We start from the raw sequence: 20,831 nt of genomic DNA, 5'->3' as shown, positions 1-20,831 counted from the left end.
GTGATCATACATATTGTAATAGTGGAGTATTAAGTGTTTCATAGTAAGAACTGAATAAATATTAGCTCTTAATGTTTTGGTTGTTAACTCACATTCTTCATATGCCACCACTGGCTTTCTCAGCTAATTTTAAAGAGTTAACACTTCCTATATATTTCACTAATACCTTTTTGCTGCCCTACAACATTTGTTTTATTGGCCTCAATTATAGAATATCAACTCACCATTGTCTGACATACATCTCAGATTTACATTTCTAGAAGGAGATGAAAACCAGAGTCAGATTTACCTCTATTTAGGAAGTTTATGTCTACAATCATGGTTCATCTGTTTTGTTTGATCCCCCTGGTAAAAACCGAGGGACATAAAAGGTTTCCTTCAAATTCCTTGTTATAATAACTCTACATATGGGATGCTAACATTTCATTTTAATCATCTCTATTCCTTAAATATATGCATTTTCTAGTTCAAAAGCCAAGTCTTCTTTTGCCTTTCTTATTACAATTCCTGTTATACAAACCCCTATAAATATGTTCCATTCAACACTATCATTTCTGTGCTTTTGCTGCTTGTTTAATTGGAACCCTTGATGGCTGCTTCATGACCATTATACATTTAATGACCATGCACTGTGGATACGGAACAAGATTAGGCCTTGCAAAGGATACAGAGAAAGTTTCTCTTATGGCATACACCATAATCTCTCAAGTCATTTCTTTTTTCTTCTTTAACATCTCCCAATACTGGAAAGTCTTTTTTCTTTGGGAACGGGCAGACAAAGCTTGCCGTTTCATTTAAAAGCTAACTAATCATAATGAAATTTCCTAAACAACCTAAATCTCAAGTTCTTCACTTAATATAATAATGTAGATATCTACAGTTGATTGCATAGCTGTCACCAAATCTTTACTTTTCTTCTCTCCATGCCTTTTGTCATAGGCCTTTGCAGTTGCCCTGACTGGGGACCAAGTATATTTCCCCACTCCATTGATGTAGGACTTGGACATGAGGCTTAGTATAGGCAACAGAATGTTATCAGACCTGATGAAAAGAAAAGCTTAATATTTGCTTGCATGGGTGAACTTGCTCTCATGTGATTCTGACATTGTCCATGAGATGCACATGTCCCAGGTAACCTAATAGGTCCAAAGAGGATGAAAGTCATTTAGAGCAGATTTGGACACAATCTGTGGATTGGAGCCACCCAAACTGAACCCACACTAGATCACGTGAATCTCAGCCCACCTCTCAAACCCATGATGTAGAAATAAAGGTTTATCATTGTTTAAAACTGACTAATATATTTCTCATCCTATTTTTAGACAATTAAGAGAGATATTATATATAAGGTACCTAATACACTATGTAATGAATAAATGATATTTCCTAGAATGACAATGAAGGAAAAACTCACAGTTAAGTAAGAAGACAGGGCATTTAATAAAGAAATTTATAGTTCTAAAATCAACAGAACAGCTCTTGACACTCACCTCTTCCAACTATATATCCTTCAGGAAAATATGGAACTTCTGCAAGGTTGGTTTCTCATCTGTAAATTGAAATGGATAATGTACATAATTCATAGTGTTTTAAGAACTCGGTAATATTATGTTTGTGAAGGGTGTAGCAAAAATGTGATACAGAGTAAGCTTTCAATAAATATTTGTGATTTTATTGCCATTACTTTTATTATTATCATTGTTATTAATGTGAATGCTATTTTAATAAATGCCAAAAGAATGTCAAAAACATTGATCAATTATACTTTCCTTTGCTCAATCTACCTCAAAAAAGATAACCAAATGAAGAATGAACAATCTTCTTTTCAGAGATCCAATTTACCTATTTCTCAGTGTGATTGTTTCAACAGATTTAAAAATGACAATACTTGAAACCCCAAGTAGTTGAACTTTTACTGTTCTTTTCAACTTAAAGTTTAGTCTTTTTGTGCTTTTGGTTGGTTGGTTAATGTAGCAAGATAATGAATGAAACTATTATGATCCTACTCTTCCGTATAGTAATTTAATCTGGGTAATTCTCCCTAGCCAGGTAATTGTATAAGCCTTTTGTAAAAATACTATTCATTTTGAAATGGACATTGATTAAAGGACTCTACTCAAATGAGTGCTTTTCTTCATAGGACAGATCACTTCCAAACATTATATTCCAATATATATCACTTCCAAATATACTTATTTATTCATTTTTAACACCTGCTCTGTCACTAATAATTAAGGTCCCTGAGGGAATGGACCTTGTCTCTTGCTCACTGTTCTATCTCCAAAGCCTAGAACACTGCCTAGCATATAGGATGTATTCAGCAAATACTTGCTGAATGAATGAACTAATACTAATAAAAATGATTAGAACTTTGAGCATTTTACGTGAATTATTTCCTTTAATTCTCATAACAGGTCTAGAGATAGGTAACTTCTATCCCCATTTGACAGATAGGAAATGTGCCACCTAATTGTCTAGTGTTGGAAGTGAAACCAAGCAGACTCCAAAACCCATCCCTTAATGACTATCCACTAGTTACCTTGCTGGAACATCCATTGTTTTATTGCATTATCTAGTTACAGCTCAGAGAAATTACCTGGATTAGGCCCATTTGCAAAGAATCAGAGAGAGAGAAAAAAGATAGACATTAGCATACAGTGAGAAAAGTCCCCAACTCTTAATTCTCAATTATAAAAGACTTACTGCAGAAAGGATTTTAGAGACAGTAATGGAAAAATATTTCATGAATCTTTCATTTCCAGTAGATGGCTTTCTGCTTCAATCAGTTGAAGATTTTCTTTCTAGTTTTCATATATTCATCGTTTAGGGTCATAGGATCATAGCTCTTAGAGATGAAAATAGCTTCAAGAGTCTGAGCTTCAAGAGTTCTTGAAATTATGTTTATTTATTTATTTTTCTTTTGAGACCTCTCAATTTGAAAGGGAAATTGGTTTTCCCTGAATGACTTAACCTCTTCCATGGTTTTTACTTGCCTGGGTAGCATCACTTTAAGCTCAGTGTTTATGACCTCCAGAATATGATTCCTTCAGTGAAGAAAAGAGAATAGAGTAACAAAGTATTCATTAAATAACATCAAGATAAACATGTAGACTCAAAACATAAATTTCCCAAGGGAAGTTACCTGTCCTTTTGATTCCTTTACCAGGTCACACAGCAGTTGAGATACAATCACACTTAAAATGAATTGAACTAAATGAATTAACAGCCATTGGCCCTGAGAAAATTATCAACCCCTTTGTTCAAGGCACTTGATTATATAACTTAAAGATTTTGCTGAAATCCACATAAGTCCTGTGGAGTGTATTAAATTAGTTTAGAGAAGCAATGTTTCATTGTTTAAGTAACCTGTCATGGAAATGCAACCTTCTGCTGCTTAAAGGACTTGTTGGTTTAGGCTGCTCAGAGCACCCCATTGGTAAAATAGCACTATAGGTAATCAAACGATTTTCTTGGAGAAGTTGAGCTTTAGTCTTAGGACAAATGTACCCTTTTATCTTTTCACCTCTCTCCTAGAGCTAGGAGCCTTATCTTTTCCCAAAAGATTCAGTTTCTGAGCTTGTAACTCTAGTCTTGTATTAATTAGAACTTTGGTTTCAAGTAAACTAAATCCACTTGAACTAGCTTAAGCAAGACAGAGAATCTGTTACAGGATTCTAGGGTGATGCACAGAAACTAAAAGCATGCAGTTTAGTGTTCCTCAAGAGTGAACTGAGGTATAATGCAGTTACTATTATATTCTGGTTAAAAAAAGTGTGCAGTGCTGAATTCCTGGCACTAACAATTCTCTCAGAAGACTACTGCCCACAGTAGTTCCTAGTCTCATGCTGTAATTATTTTCCTAGTAGTCTAATACCTTTGTTTTCTCTCAGTGAAAATTGTTTGAAACTTCCTTGAAAAAGAGGTGGCAAAGAAAGCCCACCCTTTTTCAGCTCTACTAGTTAATAAGAACTTTTCCCTCTCTTTCTTATAAAGTTCAGAAAGTATGCTATTTAGTTTCTTCAAATTATGGACAATTACACTTGTATATAATTAGCCTAATTAACCCTCTCATTACTGTCTCTCTGATTGGGAGAGGAGAGCAGTTCCAGCCTCCAAGCTGGTTGCCTGGGAGCAGAAAAGTACTTTGACAGGAAGACTTAAAACATGACCTGATCCCAGAAGCTGTTAGTTCCATCACTTAGAGTGACATGTTATCTGCTCTACTTGTAATTATTCCAGACTGACAAAAATTAAGGAAGATTAAGGAAAAATAAGTATGCCAAGGAATTCAATTCTTGTGTAAGAATGATATATGTAACTAGTTAATGCCAATAAAACCTAAAAAGTCTGAAAAATTTGTGAGACATTGAAGTAAAACCCACCTTAGCAGTCCATACTGGTTATGACCTTTTATCATTAAGCTATTGCAGACAGTGTTTCCTATTATTGTTTAATGGCTATTTGAAGCTAACTTAAATGTTCTTATATATATAATTCCAGTTAAAGTCTCAAAGGTGGAAGATACCTGGCAAAATTTTTCCCAAATTATATCTGTGAAGATCTGAATTAACCTGTAGATTGTAGCTCCATTTTATAATTTGTAAGAGAAAGGAGCATAGACAGGCATTCAAAAGTTTGAATCTTTATGCTATACTGGTGGCCTTTGACATATTATTTCTGAATCTCATCTGTAAAATGAAGGAAATAATAGCCACTTCAAAGAATTATTATGAGGATGGATCAAATGGGATATTCTGTGTACATCAATGAGTAGAGTGAGTCATATTAGATTCAGGAAATAAGAGCAATTAGTAATGTTATTATCTTAGGAAATAATGCATAGCATAACAACTCTGCACTATAAATAAAATAAAAAGCTGTGCTTTCAGAAATAACAGCTATGTATAGCAAGGAAAGCATAGAGAGATTGAAAGGTGATGAATTTTTTGTTTGTCTGTTTTTGTTTATTATTATTGAAATAGTGAAAATTTATGCTCTAATAATGATTGAAGTGATGAATGCTCAATTGTGATTTTGTCAAATACCATCGATTGTACACTTTGGATGGATTATATGCTTTACTAATATGTATCAATGAAATTGATTTGTTTAAAAAATAAAATTAAAAAAGAAAAGGATCTTAGAAATCATCTAGTCAAGAATTCCCATGGAATGTTATGTGTAGCATGAGCCATGAAATATAATCATGCAAAAAAAGAAAGATGCAATTGTAACATAAATAAAATTGTACGACAATGCCAATTACATTTCTACAATACCTGCTAATGCCTTTCTCAGCTCTGAGAAATCATTCCATGCAGAAACTTGTTTAAATCTAACTCTGGTTTTCTGAATGTTTATGACCATAGTATCTGATTTCACAGAATGGTTATTAACATTTCATAGCTTTTTTTCAGAGTTCTGTTCTTCAGAGTTCTTGGATGCAGACTATAGAATCCACTTAGGTAGTTTAGGTTGAAAGACATTTATTAGTAGCTTGTAGCATTTCTATGAAGGCTAGAAAGCCAGGAATGTACAGTACAAACCCTGGAACAATGCAACCAGGAGAAACACTGCTATTTCACTTAACTGTTCTGGTGGACACCCTGCTGCCACTACCACTCAACACTCTGAACTTGCATGCTGTCTGCTTTCCCCATTCTGATCACTTCTACTTTCCCCACAGGTACATACCAATGCCAAAACTTAGGTCATTAGGTATGAAGGAATCTGGGAAGTGCAGGTTTTTAGCTTTAAGCTTCTATACCACATGAAGGCCAGTTAGGGACTTTGGATTGTGAAGAAATGAGCCATTTGGCAGTTTCTGCCATATCATGTGACCCTAATTTAGAAAAATACATTTTGGATGATGTTAATTCATTTAGTTAATCTCTTTGCAGTTAAAAATGCTTATGCATCCCACAAAACCACCCCAAATGTCTCCTGATTTATTCAGCCTTCCGTAATCATATCAGTGTATAGAATTTGGTATTCTGTCATACCAGAATTTCTGTTTACATGTTTATTTCATTTCTTTTATACTGTGAATGTCACAAGCACAGAAAAATGTATCCCTGATTCAACATTACCTTGGTAGATCAGATGATGATTAATGGGCCACCTCAGAACCACATTGCTGTATCCAAGCCTCCCCTATCCCAGGCCTAAACCTGCTTCCCTGCCAAAGCAGCCCTAGCAACAGCTCCCACAGTTCACTTGGTCCTGTGCCAACTCTCTGGGGCTGCTGCAGTGCCTACCCCTTTAGATTAGGGAGCTCCCCATGCAGCACCAACTGACAAACAGAATGACAGTCACACCTGCACACTGACCCAGTGACTTTCCTTCTGGCAACTCTGAGAGAACCCACAAGTGTGAGGAAATCAATGCCACGTGGGATAGATTTTGACAGATGCAAGAGAAGAGTGACAGGAGTAAGCCAATAAACTCAAGACTGACAAAATGTTCCAAGATGTTGTGCTTCACATAGTCACTGAGCATTTATCTGCCCTTACAAGGAAGCTGCAGTCAGCTTAATAATGAACACTGTTTAACTTGCTCTCCCTTCTTCCCTACCTTATTTTCTTTTTCCTCACTTCTACCTTCCTGTGATTTTAGTTTTGAAAAAAGTATTAGGACACAACTTTCACCTTGGACTTGTTCTCTAGGAAACCTAGGCTAAAGAAATGTTTGCTTAATGTGCACATGAAAGAATAAAGAAAGTACTATTAAGAATGTTAAATGACTGCTTAAAGTCCAAAAAAAAGTTAAGACAAAATCAGGATGTGGTCTTCTCTAAAAGGTAAGACCCTTGAAAAAAGAGATATTGTTATCTTTGTAAGACCAAAACCTTACACAGATCCTGGCAGATAGCAAGAACTTGAAAATAGTTGTAAGGAGGGAGGAAAAAGGAGGGAGGAGGGACGGTAGGAGAGAGGAAAGAATCAAAGTATCAAGCCAGGTTATGGCAAAAACTGGTACTACCACAGTTAACAATGCCTCAAACAGCAGGGGTCCTCAGGGCTCTAGAGACATCTAGACACTATAAGGGCATTGAGCTTATAGTGCTCAGGAATTGAGCACCCTGTCAGTGGGCCTTACTTTTGAATTTATGCTCTCCAGTGTAACAGAGTTAGACTCATTTATAGTTTCCCTACACAAGGCTTTTCTGTCCCTTATATTTAAACTTATAATTAGTGTTATATTTTAAAAATATATGTCCCAGAGACTTAAATCTTTGGTTCATTCATGTGCCAGTTGAGCCCTGAATCTCAGCAGAGTTGCAACACCTACTCTCCATTTCTTTGAACTCACCCAGGACAATTAGCCAGGACATGATGAGAGACAAGGCCCATCCCAAGGAACAGAGAGTATCTGCAACTGCAAGCAAGATAATTCCATCCATCTGCTCCATGGATTCTAAGATCCCTCTCAATTAGAAGCAGAGTGAGCAGCACCATCCCCAAATCCTCAAGACTGGGGAATGAACAATGAACTAAAATAGACTTATTATTATTTTATTATAGACTTACTATTAGATTAGAAGTGGAAGAACTTTTATCATTGATATAAAGGCAGTGGCCACTGAAGGTTCTGAAGAGAGGGAGAAGGAAGAATAGGTGTAATATGGGGGCATTTTGGGGACATTGGAATTGTCCTGCATGACATTGCAATGAGAGCTACAATCCTTTATGCATTTTATCATAATCTATAAAATTGTCCAAGACAGAGTGTAAACTGTAATGTAAATTATAATCTATGGTTAGCAGCAATCCTTCAATGTGTATTCATCAATTGTGACAAATATACCACACTAAAGATGTTGTTAATGTGGGAAAGAGTGAGAGGGGGAAGGAGTGAGGCATATTGTGATCTGTTATATTGTTTATGTAACTTTAATGTAATCTAAAGTTTCTTTAAAAATAAAAATAAATAATAAATAATAATAATAGAAAAGATTGGCATCACTACCAAACACTCCTGTGTTTTTCAGCATTCCCCATCCTCCCTTGAAATTGCTTCCAGAGCCGAGTGATTGGTTCAGCCCAATGGGATATGGACAAAACTTCTACCAGGACGTTCTGGAATTTGGGTGTTTTTATAAACAATAGCTTAGGTGTCATTGGAAAAGTGTTAATGAAATTGATTTTGGGACCTGAAAGTTAATAATTCATGTAAGGTAGGGGCAAAATATTTAGTAAAGTTAATCACCTCTGATAGTATGAAAGTAGACTATATGTCTACTAATTTGTATCTCTGGAGGGCTAAGATAGGAAATAAAATGTCAATTGTGTGTTCTTTTGCTAATGATTTTATTTGGAAAGGTATAATATGAAAGATAAGAGCTCAGGAAAGAATTAGCTAGTTTTTAAATATAAGGAAACAGAATAAAGAGAAACCAACATTTGATATTTTCTTTAATAGGAAAATCAGTCGGTTTTACTATAGTAAGAGATAATTTTAAACGTGTTTGCGCCACAAAGAACCAATAAAATCACTGAGTGGATAATATAACTCAAGAAACCATCAAATTAGGAGGGTACCTATTATTCCATATTTCTCAAGATAGCCACAACTGAGAAAGAAAAACATGTCAATAAGAAAACAAAACTAATTAATAAACTCATTCAATACTTAAAATGTGGGAGATTTAAGAAATGTTTCTCAAAATAAATCTGATTTTGGTAACTGGCACATAGAATGAAATGAATTAAACATAACATTTTTAATCCATTTTCTTTTTTTTCTTTTTTTTTAAATTTATTGAAATATATCACTCATACATAAACAATAAATAGTATAATAGTTGTGAACTTTCAAAACAAACATATATAATGTCAAACATATATAACATCTCACCTTACCATCAATAACATGCAGTTTTTAAACTTTTAACTAACAGTTAAAGACCATTGTCAAAATATTACTACTAAACAAAGTATTTTTTTCCCTAACGAATCCTATTATTGTCATCTTTATATCATTTATATATGAACATACATAAACAATTAGGTGTATAGTAAAAATTGTGAACTTACAAAGTAAACATGCATAACATCATACAGGGGTCCCATACATCAACCCTCCACCAACATCTTGCATTGTTATGAGACATTTGTTACAAAATATGAAAGAACACTGTTAAAATCTTTCTACTAATCATAGTTCTTATCTTACATGTGGTGTGTTTTTACACCAAGTCACCCTATTACTATTTTTTAAATATATTTTTTATGACAGATGTTGTAAACTTATAAAACAATCATGCACATATGCGGAATTCCCAAACAACACCCCTCCATCAACACACCACAATGTGGTATGTCATTTGCTACAGATAAAATAATATCATCTGATTATTGCCATGTCCATAGTGTACATTTGGCTCACATTGTCCATACTGCCACAGTATCAACACAGTACATCTTTTGCATAGATGCAAGAATATTATATTATTACTACTAACTACGGTCCATAGGTCACTCCAGCTGTATTTTTCCCATGCTTCTCCACATTCCCAACACCCTGCAGTAGTGATATACATTTGTTCTAGTAAAAAGGACACTCTTGCAACTGTACCATCAACCACGATTCTCACCCACCTCTTGGTTTACTGTGTTATCCAGTTCTTAGATTATTCTCAAGCATTCTGTCAGTTGGCATTTACATAACTAGACTACCATTTTCGGTCACCATAACTAGACTACCATTTTCAGTCACATCCCCATTTATAAAATAGCTGTTACTCACTGTGTGTTACCATCCATTTTATACATTTCCACAATTTTATAATAAAGCTATTTAAAACTTTTGCATACATTACACATCAGCAGTCCACTCAGTCCTTCTCTTATTTCCTTTAAGAATCCACCACCTACCACCAGGTCTTGAAGATATTTCCAGTAATTTCTTCTAGAAGCTTTATGGTTCTTGCTTTTATTTTTAGTTTTTTTTTTTTATCCGTTTTGAGTTAGACTTTGGATAAGGTGTGCGATAGGGGTCCTCTTTCCTTCTTTCAGCTATGGATGTCCATTTCTTTCACCACCATTTGTTGAATGGATTGTTCTGCCTGAGCTGTGTGAGTTTGACAGGCTAGTCAAAAATGACTTGACCATACTTGAGAAGGTCTATTTCTGAACCATAATTTTGGTTCCATTGGTCTATTGTGTCTGTCTTTAGGCTAGTACCATGCTATTTTTACCGCTATAACTAGGTATTATGATTTAAAGTCTGGAGATGGGGGTTCACTTTTCCTTTTTATGATGTTTCTGGCTATTCAGGACTCCTTAACCTTCCAAGTAAATTTAATGGTCATGTTTTCAATTTTTCTTTAATGCTGGTGGAATTTTTATCAGGTTACATTCAATCTGTACATCAATTTGAGTAGAAGTGATGTCTTAATAATATTTAGTCTTCTAATCCATGAGCATGGAATGTTTTTCCAGTTATTTAGAGCTTTTTTAATTTGTTTTAACATTGAGTTGCAGTTTTCTGAATACAAGTGCTTTACATCATTGATTAAGTTTATTTCTGACTATTTGAGTTTTACCTGTCATATTTTATTTTCACCACTCTTTTGACACTTTTAGTTACTTTTCTGGATATAATCTTCATTTCTAGACTCTCTTCCAGGCCCCTCTCTCTGTCTTTTCTTTTCACGCTCTAGCATACCCTTTAGTATTTCCTGAAAATCTGATCTCTTGCTTAGAAATTCTCTCAGTTTCTGTTATCTGAGAATATTCTGATCTCGCCCACATTTCTTAAAGACAGTCTTGCTGGATATAAGACTCTTGGCTGGAAGTTTCTCTCTTGTAGTATCTTAAATATATCAGACCACTGTCTTCTTGCCTCCATGGTTTCTGGTGAGAAATCAGCACTTAATCTTATGGATACCCCTTATATGTTATGCATTGCTTTTCTCTTGCTGCTCTCAGAATTCTCTTTGTCTTTAGTCTTTGACATTCTGATGAGTATGTGTCTTGGAGTTGGTGTATTTGGATTTTTTTAGATGGGAGTACATTGTGTTTCTTGGACAGGGATATCTATGTGCTTCAATAGGGTTGGGAAATTTTCTACCATTATTTCTTTAAATATTCCTTGTGCCCCTTTTCCCTTCTCTTCTCTTTCTGGGACACCCATGACATGTATGTTTGCATGCCTTTTGCTGTCATGTAGTTCCCTGAGACCTTGTTCAATTTTTTCCATTCTTTTCTTCATCTCTTCTTTTATGTGTTCACTTTCAGAGGCCATTTCTTCAAGCTCACCAGTCCTTTCTTCTGCCTCCTCAAATCTGCTATTATATGATTCCAATGTTTCTTTAATTTCATTGATTGCACCTGTCATTCCCATAAGTCTGCTATTTCTCTATGTATGTTTTCAATTTCTTCATTGTGCTCATCCAGTGTCTTCTTAATATCCTTAATCTCTTTAGCCATCTCATTGAATTAATTAAGGAAATTTGTTTGAACATCTATAATTAGTTGTCTCAACTCCTTTATGTCTCATGGAGGCTTATCTTATTCCTTTAAATGGGCCATAACTTCCTGTTTCTTGGTGTGGATTGTAATTTTTTGTTGGTGTCTTCGTATCTGGCTTACTAGAGTATTTTTTCTGGGTGTAGTTTTTCTCTTTAGTTAGAGCTTGCTATCATTTCTCCCTTGCTCGTTATGCAGTAGGGGCCAAGCATGTAATTGGTGCTATAAGCTGCGAAGCCCCAAGCTGTCCTCATTGCACCAGGGACCAATGAAGCTTCTTTCAACTTTCTCCTTTGCTAGGGGTAGGGAGAGAGTCACAGCTATGTGGAATAATCCAAGTGCAGGCCTAGACTATAGTTGCCCAGAGAGACTGATGAAGCTTCACATCCCTTTCTCCCCTACCTGAGGCAGGGATAGAGATGCAAGTATGTGCATCAATCTATGTAGACTTGTGATTTTCAGTCAATGCCAGCCAAAGTTCCCTGCAGTTACCTGTACAGGCTGGTGCAGGGCTCCTCAGCCTCCTCCTGACCAGAGGCGGGCTGAACCTTAGGCAGGTTGTAGGTTGATCTGCGTGAAAGAAACTGTCAGCCTAGCTTCCCCTCAGGCTGGGGGCTGAGTCAGAATGGTGGCTACTGGCCCCTTTCTGACTTGGGTTGGTTCTCACCCCAGCTGTTTCTAGGGTTATCTCTTAGCCAGTCAAGTCTCCCAATCAGTAGCTGAAATCAGCAGCCAATCTTCTCCTCCTCAGCTTCTGGGAAATAGAGCTTCCAATTCCCTTCACAGACTAGCTCCTGGGGTGGCTTGTGCCACCAGAGTAGGATAATCACCGGCCTCCATGGCTTGGCTGGCTATTTCCTGGAGAGGCTAGCACAGATCCCCACAACTTCCTCCCTGCTGGAGGTGGCAATGGGGCTTAGGCTAGACCTGCAATATGATCTGGATGGGAAGAAGCCAGTCCCCACCAGCACTGGGATTCTCAGTCCGTTCCACTTCTTCTCCTGCCAGGCATGGAGTTAAGATGGCTGCTCCCAGACTCTTTGTGATTTGGAAGGTTCAAACCTTAGCTATTCTCAGGATCATACTGTAGCCCACTGAATTTCCTTATCATAGCTGAGATTGGTGCCCAACCGTCTCTTCCTCCCCTGTTTGGGGGAAGTGGAGCTTTCAATACCAGCTGCGGAGTAGCTCCCGACGTGACTTGTGCCTCTGGTGGAGGATGGGCACCAGTCTCAGAGGTTTGGAGTGCTCTACTTATGAGTCTTCTCTGCAGATGGGCAGTCTCCTCCTTCCACTCCATCAGACATTGTAGGATGCTCTTCTGGCCTCCTGGAGCCCCCAAACAGGGGCTTCAGCTAGCTCCAAAGAGCTCTGGGTGTTTGCTAACTGCCCTGTTGCAGGAGCTGACTCTAGGAGCTCCTTACTCTGCTGCCATCTTGCTGGTTCTCTCCAATTCATTTTCTTTTTATGTGGAAATTTGCAAAGATAGGGAAAAAAAGAAAGCATAGTTTAATGAGCATCTATCTGTATATCATTACCTAGATTCACCTTTAGTATTTACCACATTTCCTTTGTCTCACTCTCCATTTGCCTCTTCTTTGAGTTTTACTATTGACTTCTAGATTTCTAAACAGTTTTATTCATGCTGTTATAATCCATTACCATTATACAATTGATGCTTCAATTGCTCTAATCTAAGCCAATATGAGGCCCTTTGAGCTGCTCCTGTGAACTTTTATGTTACCTCATCAGTCTTCTGCATGTACACACTCACACTGTGTGTCAGGGTCAGCTTTAACTGTCCTTCCTTTGAACTTATATTTAGCCAGACCTGGGAACCAACTATTCCTCTAAGGATTCACTTCAGTGGGCAGTAGTATGGAAAGAGTTGCTAGTAAGTGTATGGTGGAAACACAGGGTCAGGCACAACAGAAACTTTTAGCAAATGACTGCTTTATTACTTACATAGCACAAAGGGTCCAAAGAGCAGGGGAAGAGATCCCATCATGGCCAGCCACCTGGGGAGGCCAGCTGTTCAGGTCAGGACCAGTGGATAACAACTCTGCACCCTTCACTTCACCTCAAAGAGGAGAGACAAATCTGTGCTGTTTGAGTGTTGAGTGTTTATCCTCTCCAGGGAGAAGGTGCCCTGCTCCTGAGAGAGCCTGCCCTGATAAGCATCTGGGGCTGTTTGTTCCTAGTTTCCAAGATCAAGACATGGTCAGGCCTTTTCATTAGATTCACATCTCCCCTATGCTGTGGAATGAAAGACTCAAACATCTGTGCACAATAGAGAAGGAGGTAAGGGATAGATGAGTGTCAGAAGATGACTGCAGAGCATGTGTTTTGTGACTTTCCTGGCAAATAGTGTTCAGAGATCAATCTTTGGATACTACATGTGCTCAGTGCTTAATGGGATGGCATTGTTTCCAGGTTAGTGACTAGATCTGGGGAATATATAAAAGTTTACATTGATATCTCCAAATTAAATCTAACACCATAGGACTCTTCTTCACATTCCCCCATTTCATACCTAGCTCTCCATTTTCCCACACTACAAAACCTGATACCCAATCATATCAATGTATTTATTTATTTTGCTTTATCCTATGTTACACATAAAATAATTTCAATATTATAACACTGGTATTACTATAAAGACTAAAGTTAAGTAGAAAACCTAACAAAATAAAAACTTATTATGTAACAACTAAGAAAAAAGCAATACGACTACAAATTCACACCTAAAAAGTCCTTTGTTTCATCCAATAATTGTCAGAAAATATAACCAAGGCATTTACATACATACACACAACTCCTGTCAATAAATTCAATCAAGATGTTGCAGAATTTACCACAGAGAACAGGATTTCTCAATCTCAGTCCTGTTGATATTTTTGACTAGATAATTCTTTGTTGTAAAGGACTGTCCTATGCATTGTAGGGTGTTTAGCAGTCTTGCCTTTATCCACTAGATGCCAGTAGCACCCACCCCCCAGTAGTGACAACCAAGTGTCTCCAGACCTTGTCAAATGTCCCCTGGGGGCAAAATTGCCCCTACCTGAGAACCATTGTTATAGACACTGTAAGAAAAATAAAAAATTTCACTGGGTAACTGCCTCACTAAGACTCATTACATGGAGGAAAAGAACAAAAGCATGTTCCTTGTAGGCAACTAGATCCCTAGAGAATGAAAAGAGGAAGGAGCTGGACATCTTCTACTCAGTTTCAACTTCCAAACTCATGACTTTGATATATACTCCTTTGGGGAGGTATGAGAATCGGTACACAGGGAAATAAAGGACCAAAGCACTACATTAATTGATATGCAGTGAAGAAAATTCAGCAATGTGAGAAAAGCATTCAACTGCTAATGATATATACACAGGGCAAAAAAATGTTTGGACAAACAGAATATGCCAAACACAATTATATCTGGGTTGTGTTATTAGGGTAAAACTTGGTTTCTTTATTTCATTAAAAATTTTTTTTACAAATATATTTAACATGTATTAAATCCATGACACAAAATTTTTATTACAAAAAATTAAGGACTTTATACACAATAAAATAAGTGGTATAGAGAGCACAGTGTTGGTGAAGTATGAGGAAGAAGAAACTATATATGATGAAGAAGAGAAGAAAAAACAGGGCAGCAAGTGTCACAGACAAAGGTGCTTGGGAGATGAGCTAGAAAAATGGTTGTCAGGACCCTTGTTACTAGAGAAGTACACAGAGATAAAAGGTATTAGCTTCAACAACTTGGTCAGCTCAGCTAGGAAATGTGCTTCTTCAACTTACCTTTCAAAAGCAGAATGCTTGATAGCATGGTGGTTACTCTAACAGCCTCCCAAATCAGATGTCAAACTTCAAGTATGGCTCATACATCCATCAGACACAGGGTCAGAGTTGAATTCAGGATATTCTCTTCAGTAACATGGCAGCGTCCCAGTAAGAAATAGATTACACACTCAATCTCAGAGCAGGGACTTATGCTGTCCCTTGTGAGAAGAGGTACAAAGTCCTAGGTGAAGACTATGTATGAAAGGATAAATGAAGAAAGGAGGAAAATAATGCAGTCTGCCATACTTACTTTCTTTCTGTCTCTGTTGCCTACACTGGAATGTAAAAACCATCAAGATTTTGTCTGTGGATACACTGCAATTTATTCAGCATCTAAAACAGAATTCATAATAGGCCATCAATCAATATTTTCAAATGTGTAATTTGAGCTTTAGAAACAAGCTAGATATGACTGCTTATTAACCTGTAAAATATAATCCACGCTTAATCTGTACTTTCTGAGTTTTAACAGTTCAAAGAATCCCAATATTTGGAGATGCTTTGAAAAATAGGGCTGTAAGGTAAAATATCCACTTTATACCAAAATGTTTTTGTTAACATGGAAGGTAATCTAATGATGGAAATTTCTGATAATGAGCACATAGTCTAGTTACTATGGCAATGAAGCAGACTCTGAAAGATTTTGTGATTTCATGTTTTGTGATTTCGAACAACAAAGGGCAAGCACAGTGTCATTTTTTCTATGTGAGTGGTCAGCACCAAATACATAAACACATAAGCAAACACACCCACAACTCATAACTATTTACAATGTATTATTAACCATATGATGCAGCTTTCTGCACATACCCTTGCTATTAATCATTATGATTATTGTCTTTTATTTTATTTTATAGTCTTATGAGGGAAACATCATCATTTTCATTGCTCTTTGAGAACAATGTAGCTTATGTCCATAGTGACAAGACCCACATAAATCTACCTGGTAATTCGTTGTGGTTTGCAGATGCAGACTTTAAAAATCTAAATATTTTTTATTTATCAAACTCTTCAGTACTGTCTCTATACAATACAGAAAATATAGAGAAGTATTTTTCTGTTGTTATTATTCTTTGCTTAGGTTCTTATATATGTCTGTTATTAAAGTAATAGCACACTTATTGAGTGTGTACTATATACTGGACACTTTTCTAAGCACTTTATATATATTATGGCAATCTTAATGATGGCACTATGAAAATGACTATTCTCTACCCCATTTAATATATATGGAAATTAGGGAAAGAAGTTAATGAATTTGCTACTGGTTTGCTCATTCCATCATTTAGTCACTCTTTTAACAAGCATTATAGAATACTCTCTTTATGTTAGGCATCATTTTAAGAACTAGGATTAATTCTGTGAAGATACTAAGTTCCCTGCTCTCATAAAGTTTAAATTCCTGTGACAGATATTGGTAGTGTATAAAAAGCAATGATATAAAAGATGATTTCCAATATTAATATATTCTATGAAAGATAAATATGATAATATGTAAATATGGTAATAGAAATTTTAGGAGAGTCAAGGTAGGTAAAAAAAATAAAAGGCTGAAAGCTCTGTGTGAGAAGGACTAGGGGAAAGAGTTCCATCCTGAGCAAAGAGTGTTGTAGGAACAGAAAAAAGATTTGTACTTGGGGAATAATGCACAAGAGATAACAAGAAACAGGTCAATTAGCTGGTAAGTGATGAGCTTAAACACAGGTCTTCTGACTCTAGAACCTGTCCCCTTTGGTAATAGCTAACAGTTAGCATACTTACAACCATAGGAGTGTTCCTAGCTCATAAGAAGACCAGAAGAGTTCTGAGACTTAGGCTAGGGTAGCTGCCTAAAAGTATAAAATCTCTGAGAACTTCTCTGCAGTGTTATTAAAAATTACATTACTTTTTTACACTCTATTCCCAATATGTCTTTGTTTAAACATGAAAATGATACTATGCTTACCCTTAAAATTTTTGAATCTCTGGGAAGAAGAGTCATACTTCTTCTAAGGCTCTAAAGGGACCCCCATGGAGGACTTCTGAGCACCTCTGGGGCATGTGCAACTCATTTTAAGAAATATGATTAACGTAATTCATGGTAGGCACTGGATAAATGCTTAGTGCAGAGACAAGTGAACTAACTCCTACTGTTCCTCTCTAAGCACATGGGTACAACAACATAGCCTAAAGTGTCTTAGTGGGTGGTAGCAAGGCATACTTTTAAGTAGACTTTTGAGTTGTGCAGTCATTTATTTAAGTTGGAATTCTGGCTTAGCATTTTCAAGCATGTGACCTGGGGCAGATTAATTTAGCTCAATGTGCCTAAATTTCCTCACCTATAAAAACTGGAATAACAAAGTACTATGTCACCACCAAAGGATGACGATTAGGTATAAGATCCTATATAGGGCAATTGGCATGGTGCCCAGGATATTGTGAATATGCAACTTCATTGGGGCATGGAAAATCCCATATTTTGGCAATGATAAAGAGGAACTGCTTTCAGGGACATGTGAACAAGTATTTTGACACTGAAAACTGTAGAACTCAGGATGCAGCTTACATTTGGAAGTGATATCATGAAACGGTATTTAACTATAGTGTCTTGATACATTAGTGCCTGGTGCTTAGTAGGCTCTTAAACATTTGTTGAATAAGTGAATCAATAAGTAAATGGTAATCCATATGTGATCAGTCAGTAAGAGTCAATAATGGGGAGTGGGTGTAGCTCAGTGGTTGAGCACAGTGCTTTCCATGTACAAGGTCCCAAGTTCAATCCCTGGTGCTTCCAGAAAAAAATAAATAAATTGATCACACAATATTTACGTTAGCACGTTTTTTCTAACAAATTATAAGGAGTTCATGACACAGCATCTCATGTCAAAATATCTCAAAGACACCAGGGTATTATCAAATAAAGGGTCTGAAAATCCTATGATAAAGAAACTAACATCTAAAGGCAAATTGGTAAACTGGTTCCCTGTGGAAAACTTTTTCTAATTTGTAATGTTTTCAGATTTCCATGCCCAAAGGAAAAGCTCCCACTATAGCCAATTTCAAGCTATGATGTGACATCATTAAATGCAGAGTTAGAAAGAAACAAGTAGAATTAATTCTTGTGAGCTGCTATCAACTATTTTGGCAAACTACCACTTTGTCATTTCAGGATTTCCTAAATTTATGTGATGACCTAACCTCTCCCCAAATTACATAAGCATATCTCTTAGTAAAGTGAAAATATCCTGTGAGGCACCTTTTTATGAAAAGCTGCCCTATGTTTTATTATTCTCTCATTTTTACTTCCAATTATTTTCTTGAGTGAGTAAGAAAAGGAAAAAATTATAGTGAATGCATACTTTCTGGTGATAGATATCATTGTCATGTCATGCATAAAATGGTTGAGACACAAATATGTATGAGATAGCCCATCCAGTCTGGTCCATCTAATCTGGTCTTCCAACTGAAAGCCAAGATACTCATTCATTTCAGTGCCAAGAAAAAGTCAGGTCCTGAAAGTGTGACTAACTTGTGCAAACTGAAGTTAAAATGAAATGGAGATAGCTATAAAAACACCTTGCTGGCAAGAATAGATTATTCTTCTACTATAGGCATGCCTAATGGAAAAACAAATATGAATCAGAAGCTACCAGCTGACTTATTATAAGAAAATAAAGTAATAGGGACTGAAAGAATTTGAAGGCTACTGATCAAGATAATTTTTATATGTGAATAGTCCTACAAGAGTTAGATAGGTTATAAAATTTAACAGGATCAAAACAAGATCATCTGATATTTCCATTTCAGTTGAGGTATTATCTTGACAATGCTATTACTGGTTAAATTTTCCTTTACTCTGACCTATACTAGGATGCATCACCAGAATTTGCTTTTGTTGTCTTTTTTTTCAATTGTGGCTGAACCCTAGTCAGGAAACTTTGGAGCTCTTATCAAGAGGCAGAATTTATTTTCTCTCTTTACATATATTGCTTTGGCCAGTGAGTTATTAATAGAAATGAGCTAAAAGATGCTTGCAAAAGCAACTGTACGTTTCCACTTATCCTCCTACACTGTTTCCACTGCCATGAAAAGAACACGCCTAGGCTATCCAGTGGGAGTTTGGAAGACATGTAGAGCAGAGCCAAATTGCTCCAGTTTCCTCAGCTGACAGCTAGGAAACCTCTAAACTCATGAAGAACCCCAGCCAAGATCAGGAGAACTGTTGGATGTATAAGCTATACAATTTCTGATGTATGTCACTGAGCTTTGTGTCATTTGTTACTTAATAGCTAACCAACATGTCATCAGAAAGATATAACATCGCATCCTAATCAGAAAACATGAAAGTAATGCTTACCTCATAATGTTGTTCAGAAGATTAAAATAGACAAGATATACAACGTACCTGATACTGAGGAGATACCTAGTGCTAGTTCCTGAAACTGAAGAAATCAACTTGCAGTAAATATCAACTTTCCACAGTGAAATACATTTTAAAGTTTGTGATTATTATTTATTAGACCCAAAAAGAAAAAAAGAAAATGCTACATTAGAGCACTTAATGCTAGAATTCTGTATATTTACAGTTCCAAAACAGAGACTTCATTTTTAATTTTTACATATTGCTTTAAAAGGCCCATTTTATATGACAGACATGAAAATAAGTCTCTCTTTAAACAATGAACTGTTCAAGATTATTTTTCCCCCATTAATACAATGGCCTTATTTTCTGTTTATATAATGGACTCAAGTAGTCAATGATTGGTTAAATTGCTCATCTTACCTCTTGCCTGCAAGGCTTTTGCTGTGAACAAACATCAGGCACAAAATCTGAATGCCATGGAACATTAAACAGGTATCTTCTTTTTTAAACTTGGTGATCTCAATTTCCTGGTGTTATCCAATAGAAAACAGATGCGAATTAAGAGCTCAATTCACAAAAATAATAGGTAGCATTTATACAGGCTTCCTATGGAGATGGCTCAGAAAAAGTGCAGAACACACAGCTAGCACTTCCAAATGAAGTGTGTGTTCCTACAGTTTCATAAATATCTTTCTTGTTCTATTCCAAATATTGACCTTTCTATGCTGAACGCAAAAGTAAGCACAAGCATCCAGGGTAGAGCCATAACAGAAAGCTGCCTTTAGAGCAAGTGCATGATTTGACGGACTACTGTGTTTTTTAGATACACTGGAGAAAGAGGAACAGACTTAGACAGTCTGACTTATGCCTGCTGAATAGTGCATTAAAATGCCAGAATGCTGATAGGATGCTGGCCCTCTCTCAAGATAACTGACAAAAAGATCTCTGGCATCCTAGAGAAAGTCATTAAGGAGGAGATTATTTTTGTTTGTTTACATGTGTTTTTATTTTTGCTTTCTTTTGGTTTTTTCAATATGCTTTTTTTTTTTATAAGAGAAAGAAATGAAAGACCTGAAAAAGATAGGCTGCTTTGCCCTGTGTTGATGCATTTGTGGCAAGCCTTGCATGAGTTGAGATCATGTTTTACCCTCAATCAATTAGTGAAAGTCGACACA

General features: G+C 36.3%; 1 long non-coding RNA gene across 1 annotated transcript; it reads right to left on the bottom strand.

Moving 5' to 3' along the window:
- Positions 1 to 8,750: 8,750 nt before the first annotated feature.
- On the bottom strand, positions 8,751 to 20,500 carry LOC139439613 (uncharacterized). The gene is made up of 5 exons (XR_011649560.1): positions 20,077 to 20,500; positions 19,699 to 19,735; positions 15,565 to 15,647; positions 15,273 to 15,472; positions 8,751 to 12,932 (listed from the first exon to the last, which is right to left on the bottom strand). It is a non-coding gene; the product is annotated as an uncharacterized lncRNA (long non-coding RNA).
- Positions 20,501 to 20,831: the final 331 nt, after the last annotated feature.

This window comes from Dasypus novemcinctus, chromosome 9 (assembly GCF_030445035.2).
Source record: "Dasypus novemcinctus isolate mDasNov1 chromosome 9, mDasNov1.1.hap2, whole genome shotgun sequence".
NCBI classification, from domain to species: Eukaryota; Metazoa; Chordata; class Mammalia; order Cingulata; family Dasypodidae; genus Dasypus; species Dasypus novemcinctus.
This window is presented reverse-complemented; position numbering and strand designations above follow the sequence as displayed.